The sequence below is a fragment of the Nuphar pumila genome, unplaced genomic scaffold (assembly GCF_984573655.1).
Source record: "Nuphar pumila unplaced genomic scaffold, dmNupPumi1.hap1.1 HAP1_SCAFFOLD_1454, whole genome shotgun sequence".
Taxonomy (NCBI): domain Eukaryota; kingdom Viridiplantae; phylum Streptophyta; class Magnoliopsida; order Nymphaeales; family Nymphaeaceae; genus Nuphar; species Nuphar pumila.
The window spans coordinates 19,058-29,507 of record NW_028323681.1 but is presented as its reverse complement, the minus strand read 5'-3'; the positions used below and the strand labels follow the sequence as shown (position 1 = coordinate 29,507).

Here is a 10,450-nt window from a genome sequence, read left to right as displayed (position 1 = left end):
CATGCACCCACCGAATCAATCGAACACATCGCGAGGACGGCAAGTCTTTCAATGGCATGGAAGCGGCGAAAACCAGCTTGTCCAGTGGCCGAGTCGGATTCTGAACGGAGCAGCTCTTCCAATCACTCCGCCTTGATCACGCACCTTCCAGAAACTGTGTTTGCACAGCCGGAGGAAATTGACTCGAGAGGCAACTCACTCGCAGGGCCTCGGGCGCTCGTCACAGATGCGCACCAATCTGCCTTTGGTTCGTCGAGATTAGGGTTGTCACAAGGAAGTGAACTCCGGACTCTGTCCCCAGTGGAGCTAACCATTGCGGTGAGTCCTCTTGACACACGGCGGGAACTTGCTGCAATTCTCGGGCATGAGCCTCAACCATTTGCCAGACGGCCCTCGCACCGTATCGCACAGACGGACATCCCCGCCTCGTTCCAGCGAGAGATGGATGTTGTCACTGCTGGAATGGTCATTCATGAAGATACAAACAAAGTCGCCTTCGCCGAGAAGCCCAAACCCGACTCTCTGGTCGCGCCTCCACGCAGATCCTCGACATCGCTGATGCGAAAAGACAGCTCATTTAGGCGATACAATGAAAACGATGGCTTTGGTGTTGATGAGGACAAAGTGGCGTCGATAGATAGGCGTGCAATGGAACAACTCAAAACGTCGGCCATGTATACGGAAGTTTACGAGGCTGTGCAAGGCATCCGTCCAGTCACATTTGCTACATGGCTGTGCTTTCAAACCAACGTGGCCACCGCCGTGACGATGGTAGATTTTGTTTCGCTCTTTGAGGAGGAGCACTGGGAGGTCTTGGCTGGCATAGTGCGCTTCTTTGTTGTTGCTTCCGGTCAGAGGTGACTGAGAACCGGTACTCTCATGTTTTCAGTACTTTCCACTCTGCTCTTTGAAAACCGTTCTGAGCAAGAAGTTGTGGACATAGTTGAGAGGCATTGTTTCAACCGATAAAGTGCGCAATACTCCATCGTGCGTGTGTCAAACCTTCATACTGAAATTTTCAGGGCTTGCCATGGGCTGTCATGACTCATTGCGTCGAAAATGGCCTGTGTGAGTGCACTATGTTGCAGGGCATGATATGGCTATAGCCTTCTCAGGGAGGGCACAAGCCAAGTTGCACAGGACATGGCATGTTATCATTTTGGTTAACTTAGAGCACCCGTTGTTCTACTTATCACGGATCTATCACGAATTTGTGCCATGATCCACGTATGTTCATTGGGAAGCTGTACGGTTCAAATGCATGGGCAACTTCAAGGTGCTATGTTTCAATGCCTTCTGAACAGACCTTCAGCAAGATCAAAACTGGTCAGGGCAGCCGGGTGTGGAGCTATTTCGTGGAACTCACCCACCACAATTTAGAGGTTGCGACATCTTGCTTTCTTACCCGTGGCGCAACAAGTCATCCAAGATGAGCAGCACAATCATAACAAGAGTGATAAGCAGGTGGGGTTGTGAACGGTCTTCAACTACTTGTTGCTCCCAAAGTTTGCACAGACACGAGCTGCAATCATGTCAAGACAAGCTGAGAAGAGCAGTGGTGTACAGCCGTACCAGACACCCTTTGAATGGATGTGCTGTTTAACGACGTTTTGTAGTACAGGTGGTCCCACCCAATGACTATGGATGGCTCACGGTGCCGTTCTTGTTCTTTCTCGGCATACTGCACCCCAACTCCCCAGTGCGCGTGCAGTGGGACACCATTGTGCTGCTATTGCTCATGACTGTGTGCCTGATCACACCCTACCTCATATGCTTCGACGTGCAAGTAAAGCGGGCCTCTGCAGTAGGTGCAGCTCATCATCTTGTTTGATTATGCCAGAAAGGTGCAGCTGCACGATTTTGAATGCTCTGAAGTTGTTAGTCAAAGGATCTCAAACCGTTGCTCATCTTGGAAAGCTTACCTGTTTTGAGTTGAAGCAGTTGACCAACCTTCCTTATGTTACCATCACAAGTCATTGAGTAGTCATTGCTCAGTGCTTCTTGGTCTCCTGTCTGGAGATCTGCATCAATGCCACAGCCTGTCATGGTTCAACTCCAGCACCTCCTGCACAGGGACATGCCAAACACCAAATGTCAAGGCTGAATCTTTGATGACTGCGATTTGCCGTGCAAGCAACGTGGCTCCTCCTTGCTGAGCATCGTGCACGGTTACCTGCCAAGCTAACGATCCTAGCATTGCGAAGAACGTATTGAAAAGCATGCCACTGCATTTGAAGGCACCTTCCAGTGATGCGTCAATGTAGTGGAAGAGCTCACCATGCACTGACGATTAAGTTGCTAATGGTTGTATCCTCCATTTAAGGAATGCCCTGCTTTGTGCAAGCTCAGGAAGAGGGAGGTAATTTGTATATCACATGGAGTAGATTGAAAAGAAACTGCTTCCATGGTGCGCCCCCCAGCCAAGTTTTAGTTGCCCGAACGTTTCAAGCCTGCCTTCGAAGAAAGCTACGCAGGTCCGGAAATGATCTCTGTGATTGTGATTTGCATGCGCATTCGTACTTGAGGTGATGCATCAACATACGTTGTGAAGTCCTGTGCATGGGTGCAGGTGCATGGGAGGTCACCGTGGATGCAGTGTTCATCATGGACATCTTGCTGAACTTTCGAACAGCGTGCACAGTGGGGAAGTCGCTGCTGTCAGGACACCGAACAGTCATAGCAAACTACTTGAGGGGCTTCTTCCTGCTGGATGTTGTCTGCACCTTACCCTGGGATTTGATCTTCAGTGCACAGACCGTTGGCATGCTGGCGCTGTTCAAGGCCGCCCGCGTCGTTAAGCTAATTCGGATTCTGCGGGTGCTCAAACTCATACGCATTTTGAAGCTGTTAAAGGTGCGAATTAGTGGAACTTCCAGGAGTGAGGGCGGTAATTGCTGCTAATGAAGCAGTCATTCTGGTGTTTTGCAGGAAAGACTGTGAAAGAAGTTGGCTGTGCTGCAGGCTCCCACACTGTTCAAGCACTTGGAAGCGCGCGCTGGGCGCATGCTTGTCAGAGTCACGGGCCTCCTCGCGGCTGTCATCCTTGTCCTGCACTTGTCTGCCTGCGCCTTCCACTATGCGGCGCTCATGGAGGGAGGTGACAACACTTGGGTGGAGGCGTCTGGAGTGGATCCGAACAGTGACCTGGACAAGTAAGTCATCTCGTGCATGGCCAAGCTGCCCTCGCTAGCATGTCTGCCTTGTGATGCGCATGTGCTTTTGTCCACAACAACGATTGTGTTGCCGTTTACAATGTCGTGCAGTCAGTCATGCTGTGCCAGGCGCCTTTGACGGTTATAAACAAAAGGTCTTGGAAGCCGTATAGATCTATTAGTATGCACATGACTTGCGGCAGACGTTTGCGGTTGTTTGCGGCAATACAGCTGGCGGCGCAAGACATGTAATCATTGATTTTGCGGGCTGTGCCCTGCCGATTTATACATGCTCCTCATGGCATTGTGCATTTCCTTGCGAAAATGCGAAGTCATGGCACCCTTGTCATTCTTCCAAGCACACAGCGCCAATCTGAGCCTCCCACGAACACTGCGTGCAGGTTCGTGTGTCTTCAGTGTCGCCTCATGCAATGTATCGAGGTATTGGGGCGCTCGAAGCGGCTGAACTCACACCTGAGAACACTCACTGTACAGAATCTGCCGCCGGGTCATGGAGGCCCAGCCTCAGTGCCCTCCATCCCCAATCACAGCAAAACTTGTGCCTCTAAAGACAAATAGAAGCAAGACGACCGCAACAGCTCAACAAATCGAGTCTAGGGTATACCTGGAATTGTGACAGCTATTCCTGCCCTGATCGCGCACCCACACCCACGAGCCATCACAGCTGCGTCCGGTACTCTGCTGATCATCACAGCATTGCCCTTGCACATGCCAACGTCTATATGCGCGCACACATCCCGTCAGCAGACAGAAGATCGTTTAGCTACGTTCTGTTTGTAGGTACATCACTGCATTGTACTGGGCGTCCTCCACAATGGCCACAGTCGGTGTGTACCAGTCCTGCTGTGCCTGAACATCTATTGACATGTACCTGCTGTGCCAACAGGTCTTACGTCGTGTCGTAGATGGTTTATGTACTGAGAGGCGTCCTTGAATTAGATGGCTCAAGTGTGAAACGCCAGTCCTGAGTGCGCCTGTCCTTCTGGCATCCATACTCTGCATACAATTGGGAACTCGGATGGCTGCAAACAATGTCTGGATCCAGCGTCTAGACTCCATTCAGGATCATGTGCAAGACCATACCACCTGCGAGTAGACACAAGTTCGCGCTCATCGCCACCCGTGTCTCGTCGCCCATCATTGCAGAGTCGGATCTCAACATATGGCTCCTGACAACAGGTTTTCTTCACTCCTTCATGGAACCTGCGTGCTGATTATCAACACCTGTGGCGTATGGCACGCACTTGTGGCTGCTTGAGCATCCTCATCCTCTTGTTCATCGATGGGTCACTGACAATGGCGTCGACATGCTAGGCTACGGCGATGTCATACCGGTCCGCATTCCAGAGAAAGTGGTGGCGATGCTGGGCATGCTGGTTGGAGTCACAGCGTTTGCGTACATCATGGGCACAGTTTCGACACTATTTGCGACCCTCAATGCACATAGTGCACGCATTCAGGAGCGACAGCAACAATTGGATGGGTTCATCCGCACACACAAAATCCCCCCTCAACTCGCGCGCAAGCTCCGGCAGTTCTATGATTACGTCTTAAAGCGGCAGGTGCACATCGACGATCTGGCTCTAGTCAATGGGCTATCCAGACCTCTTCGCCAGCAGGTGTGTTGTCTAGCTCACATACAGTGGTGTCATGCTGTCTGACAAGGTGTGACAAAGAGCAGATTTGCTCTGTACCTAACAAATGGGAGCGCGAGAAAACCTGTCTGCATGTGTGTGCTTTCAATATACTAGTGATATCTGCGTCGGCTTCACTAGGCGCTTGTGTCGACTGCCCTAGATACGTTCTCATGGACATGGGGCGTCTGACAGTCACGCTAGCCGTACTGGAAGCAAAAGAAAGCAAATTGTGCCGTGTGCTGTAAGATGCTATGCTTAAATTACTGCACAGCAGGCTGCACTACCCCGAGGAGCGCTTCCTATTTCCAACACCCAGATCTTGCAAGGATCAACAAGGAGCAACCCCATTGCAGGTTTTGCTGACACTGAATGCGCCTTTGCTGAAAAAAGTGCCGTTCTTCAACGACAAACATCCACAGTTCATCGAGACGCTTCTTGTTGGCCTGAAGCTCGAGTTCTATGCCCCTGGCGACTTTGTGGTGTGGCAGCAAGACATCAGCACGCAGATGTATTTCATCATCGAGGGCCTGCTAGAAGTTCGCATCCTAGATATCCAATCGATAAAGGCTGGAGACAGCCGGGATTCTCAGGACGATAACGTCCTAAGGAAGGCCCCACTGCCTTGCAAGCAAGAGCAAGGTGCAAAGCAGAGGAAACCGCAAAAGGCATCACAAGAGCCATCAAGTCGTTTCTCAAAGCAACCATCCCAGCTGCTCAGTATGTTCAAGAAGCGTGCATGGTCTGGGAGGAGATCCCCAACCATGCGACTGTCTGGCAATCCAGGCACTCGCCCCAACGTATTGTTCGAAGAAGAGGAAAATGCAGACAGTCGGCGTGGGAAGCATGCTGCAACATTCATCGACGCTGAGTCATCCCCTTTCAAGTGCGCCCTCTGCTCAAGTCCCTGCCACAGCTCTAGTCTCAAGTCTTTGTTGTGCCGCACACAGGACATCTGGCCTGGCATCCAGGACACACACGCCAGGCCTGGGACTTCAGCTTTGCCGCAATTGTTTGATCTGAGAAGACCTGTCGAAACTAATTCAGTCGTGATACACCATCAACATCATTGATGTCATGTTCCCATTGCTGCGCCGTTCATCTGGCCACATAGAACGACTGCACAGCATTGTATCTTGCAGCGACTCCCGTGCTTGATGTCGCATGTCGCCAGGCCAGGCCTGCCAAACGCACTCAACAAGTGGAAATAACCTGAATGGGGTAGACACCGAGGGGCACCTTTGCAGGCGGGTCGGGCGGTTGCAGGCCGGTCAATACTTCGGAGAGTACGCTTGTTTCACGGGCGAGAAACGGACTGCATCGGTGGTGGCAATCACTGTGTGTGAACTGTACAGCTTGACCCGTGAAGACCTCAAGGCACTTGTGGCCGAGTGGCCCGAAATCAAGGATGAGTTGGATTCCATTGGTAAGCACTCACCTGGTATTCTCACCTGGTGTTGCCTGTGTCACCAGTGGTCAGCCGGAATCCGTAAATCTGTAGGTCAAGATGAATGAAAATGCGTGCTCTTCAGGAACAGAAAAGGGGTCGAGTGTCGTCCTGGCAAATTGCTTGGGAACCTGCATTCTGCTGTCTTGGTCATGGCGGGTGGACCTCTGGCTGTATCCGAACATATCTGTTTGACAATCTCCATAGCATTTCATGCCGTGCATCAGTCAGGTGATGATTTCACCTCGCTGTCATGAAAGGCGGGAGAAACTGCCGTGACACAAAGCAGCAGCGATGGATCTGTCTCTGTGGTGCTCAAAGAACGCTCGCCACCATGACCTGCCGCACAAGTGTGCGCTCGTGGTGTGCTGTCCTGCCAGGCTCATGGAGTGGGCCTCGAGCAGGTCATCTTTGCATTCCACCTAGATGACTTGTTCAAGGATGAGAGAGAGTGCTAGGATGAGCAGAGTGGCTGTTTGCAGTGAAAAACAAGAACAAAGTCATAGGCAAGTCCCCTGTTGAGAGGCTACGGACAACGATGGAGCTGTCACGTCAGTCGTTGAACGGTAAGACGTCAAGAATTTCATTCAAGCAGGAGGACAGTGAAAATTCCAGAACTGTGCAGGGATGATGTGGGAGCCGAGGCAGTCCAGATCCCACCTCCATGCGCCCCAGCCCGCCATCCTTGCTATTAACAAACTCATGAACAAAGGACCAAGCATGAACAACATCCCTACCATGAACAAAGTGGCTGTGACGCTTTGTGTGCTTAACATAAGCAAACCGATTACTAATGTCCCTTGAGAGTGCACGGCTTTATTTAGGCTGAAAAGGCCCGAACAACCTCGTGTTGAGATTAAGTAAATGACCAGTCCATGATCATGCACACATTATATTTGTGTCGTATTGTATGGCGGGACCCCATGTACCCCTAAGCATATGCCTAGGCCGGCACCTTATGGACTTCTTGTTGTGACATGTGTCTTGGAAGTGATATGTCGACGCCCTTCGAGAGAGATGAACATGTGCGATACAATAGCAGGAGCTGATGAAGCGCGCTCATGAGGCACTGGGCAGGCAAGCGCCGAGGAGTCTGTCCACGCAACTTGTTGTCCAGGGCGGCATACCCAGGAAGCGTTTGCATACTGAGCTAAGGATGTCAGGGTTCGCCTGCATGATTTGGTTGAACAATGGAATGCAGAGGAAGCCTCATAAGTAATGTAATCAATCAATCAATCATGTGATGATGACTTGTCCGCTCTGCTGTGAAAAAATGCGGGAAAGGCATACCCTAGCGGCTTCGGCCTCAGGCCCAGGCAGCCGCAGGTCGGCCGAGCCGGTCGGCCTGGGGAACAAGTGGCAAGTACCACTTGAATTGTCTTGGATCTGATGATGATGTATCTTTTTACAACACTACCGCATCCACATGGACATTGGCAACTCCAAGAACTACTTGGGAATACTTGGGATCTCCAAGACAATTCAAGAGACACATCTCGCCCGTCGTCATCTCCGCTGGCATGTCTCTTCCTTTTCACAAAGACACGTCAACGATACGGCACAACACAAGACAGCTCTAGGCGGCAGGGGTTTCCACACCTGAGATGAAACCCATCTGCACCGTGACGGCCATGACTGCACGTGGCACCCCAAACCGCTTGACTTACGGCTGAAGAGATTCGTCAAGTGCGGTGTGATCCATGCGGCAGAACAAGTGGTGCAAGTTGAGGAATCATAGTAAATAAGAGGCCCTGGCAAGGCACGATGTCAATGCCGTGGCACGTAACAAGGATAGTGAAGCGAAAATAGTCATTGATGCATTGCTGGAGGCATCCACTGAAAGCAGGCAGGAGAAGGTCGTGTCAGCCCCCCGTGGCCTCCAGGCTGACATGCCACAAGGTGCTGAGCACCTTTCAGGCATGGACGAGTACCAGAAGCTCATGGCCGCTGCTCAGCAGGCGCTTCCGGCATTCCGCGCGGACGGCCCGCAGCTTGGTTTGGTCTTCGGCAAGCCCTCAAATCGTCGCGCACCACCACCGCCGCCACAGCCAGGCAAGCGAAAAACCAGCAAGCAATCGGTACCACGCTCAATCCTCCAGGTGTGTCCATGTGGACACATCCTCCTGCTGTCAGATCCAGTGCAGGCATGCTGAGAGTGCGCAGGTGCATATGTTTGCACAGCAAGTTGCGCTAATGCTTCCGTTGTATGCGCCGTGCACAGTTGTTGCAACCAACAAGCGGCTACCGAGCTTTCTTCCATGCCGACCGCCTTTTCGCTCTTGTCCCCGGGACGCGGCTTTCTGGGGCTGTTGGCATCTGAGTGGGCCGGGCTGTTGATGGAGTGTTGGATGCTGGAGAGCAGTGTGCGCCGTGATACTGCCAGGGTTTGACGATGACATGTGCCCTTTACACCGCTCAAGTTGGATGCAGATTCGCTGCTCCTTGGAAGGCCTTCCGGGGATCCCTCCGCTTGAGCTGGTTCTAGATCTTTGAGCTGCGGAGTTGCCCCGCTTTCGTATTCTCAGAGGTACAAGGCCTCGACCGCTACGCAGTCTCAGCTCTCGCAGTATACTTTTGTTCAGTTTGGCTGGACTACGCCTGTGCCTGTGACTACTTGTGCCTGTGAGCTCGCCTTTCGAACACATCTGACTGTGTTGATTCTCAATGCTGAACATTACGACATACAGCATCCTCAGAGGTCTTCTCAGAGACACTCGTGACACTTGAGGGTGCAGCACGCTCAGGTTTACACGGCACCACCACATGGAAACGACAAAAAACCCGCGGCCACAATAATGGTTTCTAACGCGCCATACCAACCTGTGCAGCACCTAATCACCACAACCCAGAACGTCATCATGGTATCTAATTTGCATTGCTTCTGGGCCTCGCTGGGCATTGCAGACATGAACTCGCTTGTAAAGACGTCATCAGGCCCTGCTTGGCATGGTCACAGAGCAGCTCACTTCCAAATAACCGATGGCGGCAAGAATTGATTATAGCAAGCTGAATGCAGCCAACTGATAACAGTGCACGTAGGCGTCATCACTGGATGTCACTGTCTAGTTCCAAAATAATCATAAGTGCTAAAGAAAGACCATGGCCGAACCGCAACAGACTCAACTTCAGACCATGAGCTGCATAATTTCCGAGGTTCTTCAGAGGGTCGGTGGAGGTCCAGAGGGGCAAGAAAGAAGAACTCTTTTTCGGGAAAAGAGTCCTGAAAAATCGCTCTGTCAGAGTGGGGAATCAAGATTCAAGCATGACAATGCCACAGGCTGTGCCACAGCCTGTTCGACAGCATGTGGGTTTGAGATTTACTTTACAGTCCTCATATAAAACAGGGATTCTGTTGGCCGAGTTAGCAACAACTGCGCTACAGTCAGTTATTGGTCTGGTTTGATAGACACTGAACATGTCCAGGGTTCTCAGGTTTTGGACAAGCGACCGCCACCGATCGCTTATCCTCCAATCGCATGCAGCTGATCAGGTAGGAGAAAAAACAACAGGTAGGTGCTTGTACACGATCGACAGCCAATGAAGTTGCACACATGGACCTCATGAGCTGCCCACAAGAGCCAGCCGCAATTTATGAACCACGCACTGCACGCACCAAGTATCTAGGTATCTCGAGATGCTCCGTACTTACCGCCCACTCTGCTACATATCGTGATGGCCGAGTTCTATTTCGGACAGAATAACATTTAGCGACGCTAATAGCGGGGTGTCATGCGAATGGTATCTCCAGATAGTGGCAGAAGCAACGGCCTGTCAAAACACAAACTGGCACAAAGTGGTATATATTAGCTTTGATTCGCATATTGGACATGCAAGAGTCCTCTGATTCAGCATCAGATTCCTTGGTGTAGTTGGTTATCACGTCTGTCTAACACACAGAAGGTCGGCAGTTCAATTCTGTCAGGAATCATATACGCTTTTTGAACATTTTGCGTCGGTGAACATCCTTTCATCACCCCAAAACTCATGGTCCAGACAAACGATTCTAGCTAATCAGACGGCAGACGCACCTCTTCTACCGATAGCACTCAGCTGTCCTTGTTGCAATCAGATGCAGTGACGTCGTTTCAAAAATACACTTGATGCGCCAGCCTAGACGCAACCCACAATCGAAGTGGGATAAGAGTTTGTCTGTGCAACTTCTGCCAGCCCTCGTTATCGCCCGATACTCAGAAACG

At 51.4% G+C, this 10,450-nt stretch overlaps 1 non-coding gene across 1 annotated transcript; it reads left to right on the top strand.

The window, feature by feature from the left end:
* Positions 1 to 10,108: 10,108 nt before the first annotated feature.
* Positions 10,109 to 10,182, top strand: TRNAV-AAC (transfer RNA valine (anticodon AAC)). The gene has a single exon. It is a non-coding gene; the product is annotated as a tRNA-Val (tRNA).
* Positions 10,183 to 10,450: the final 268 nt, after the last annotated feature.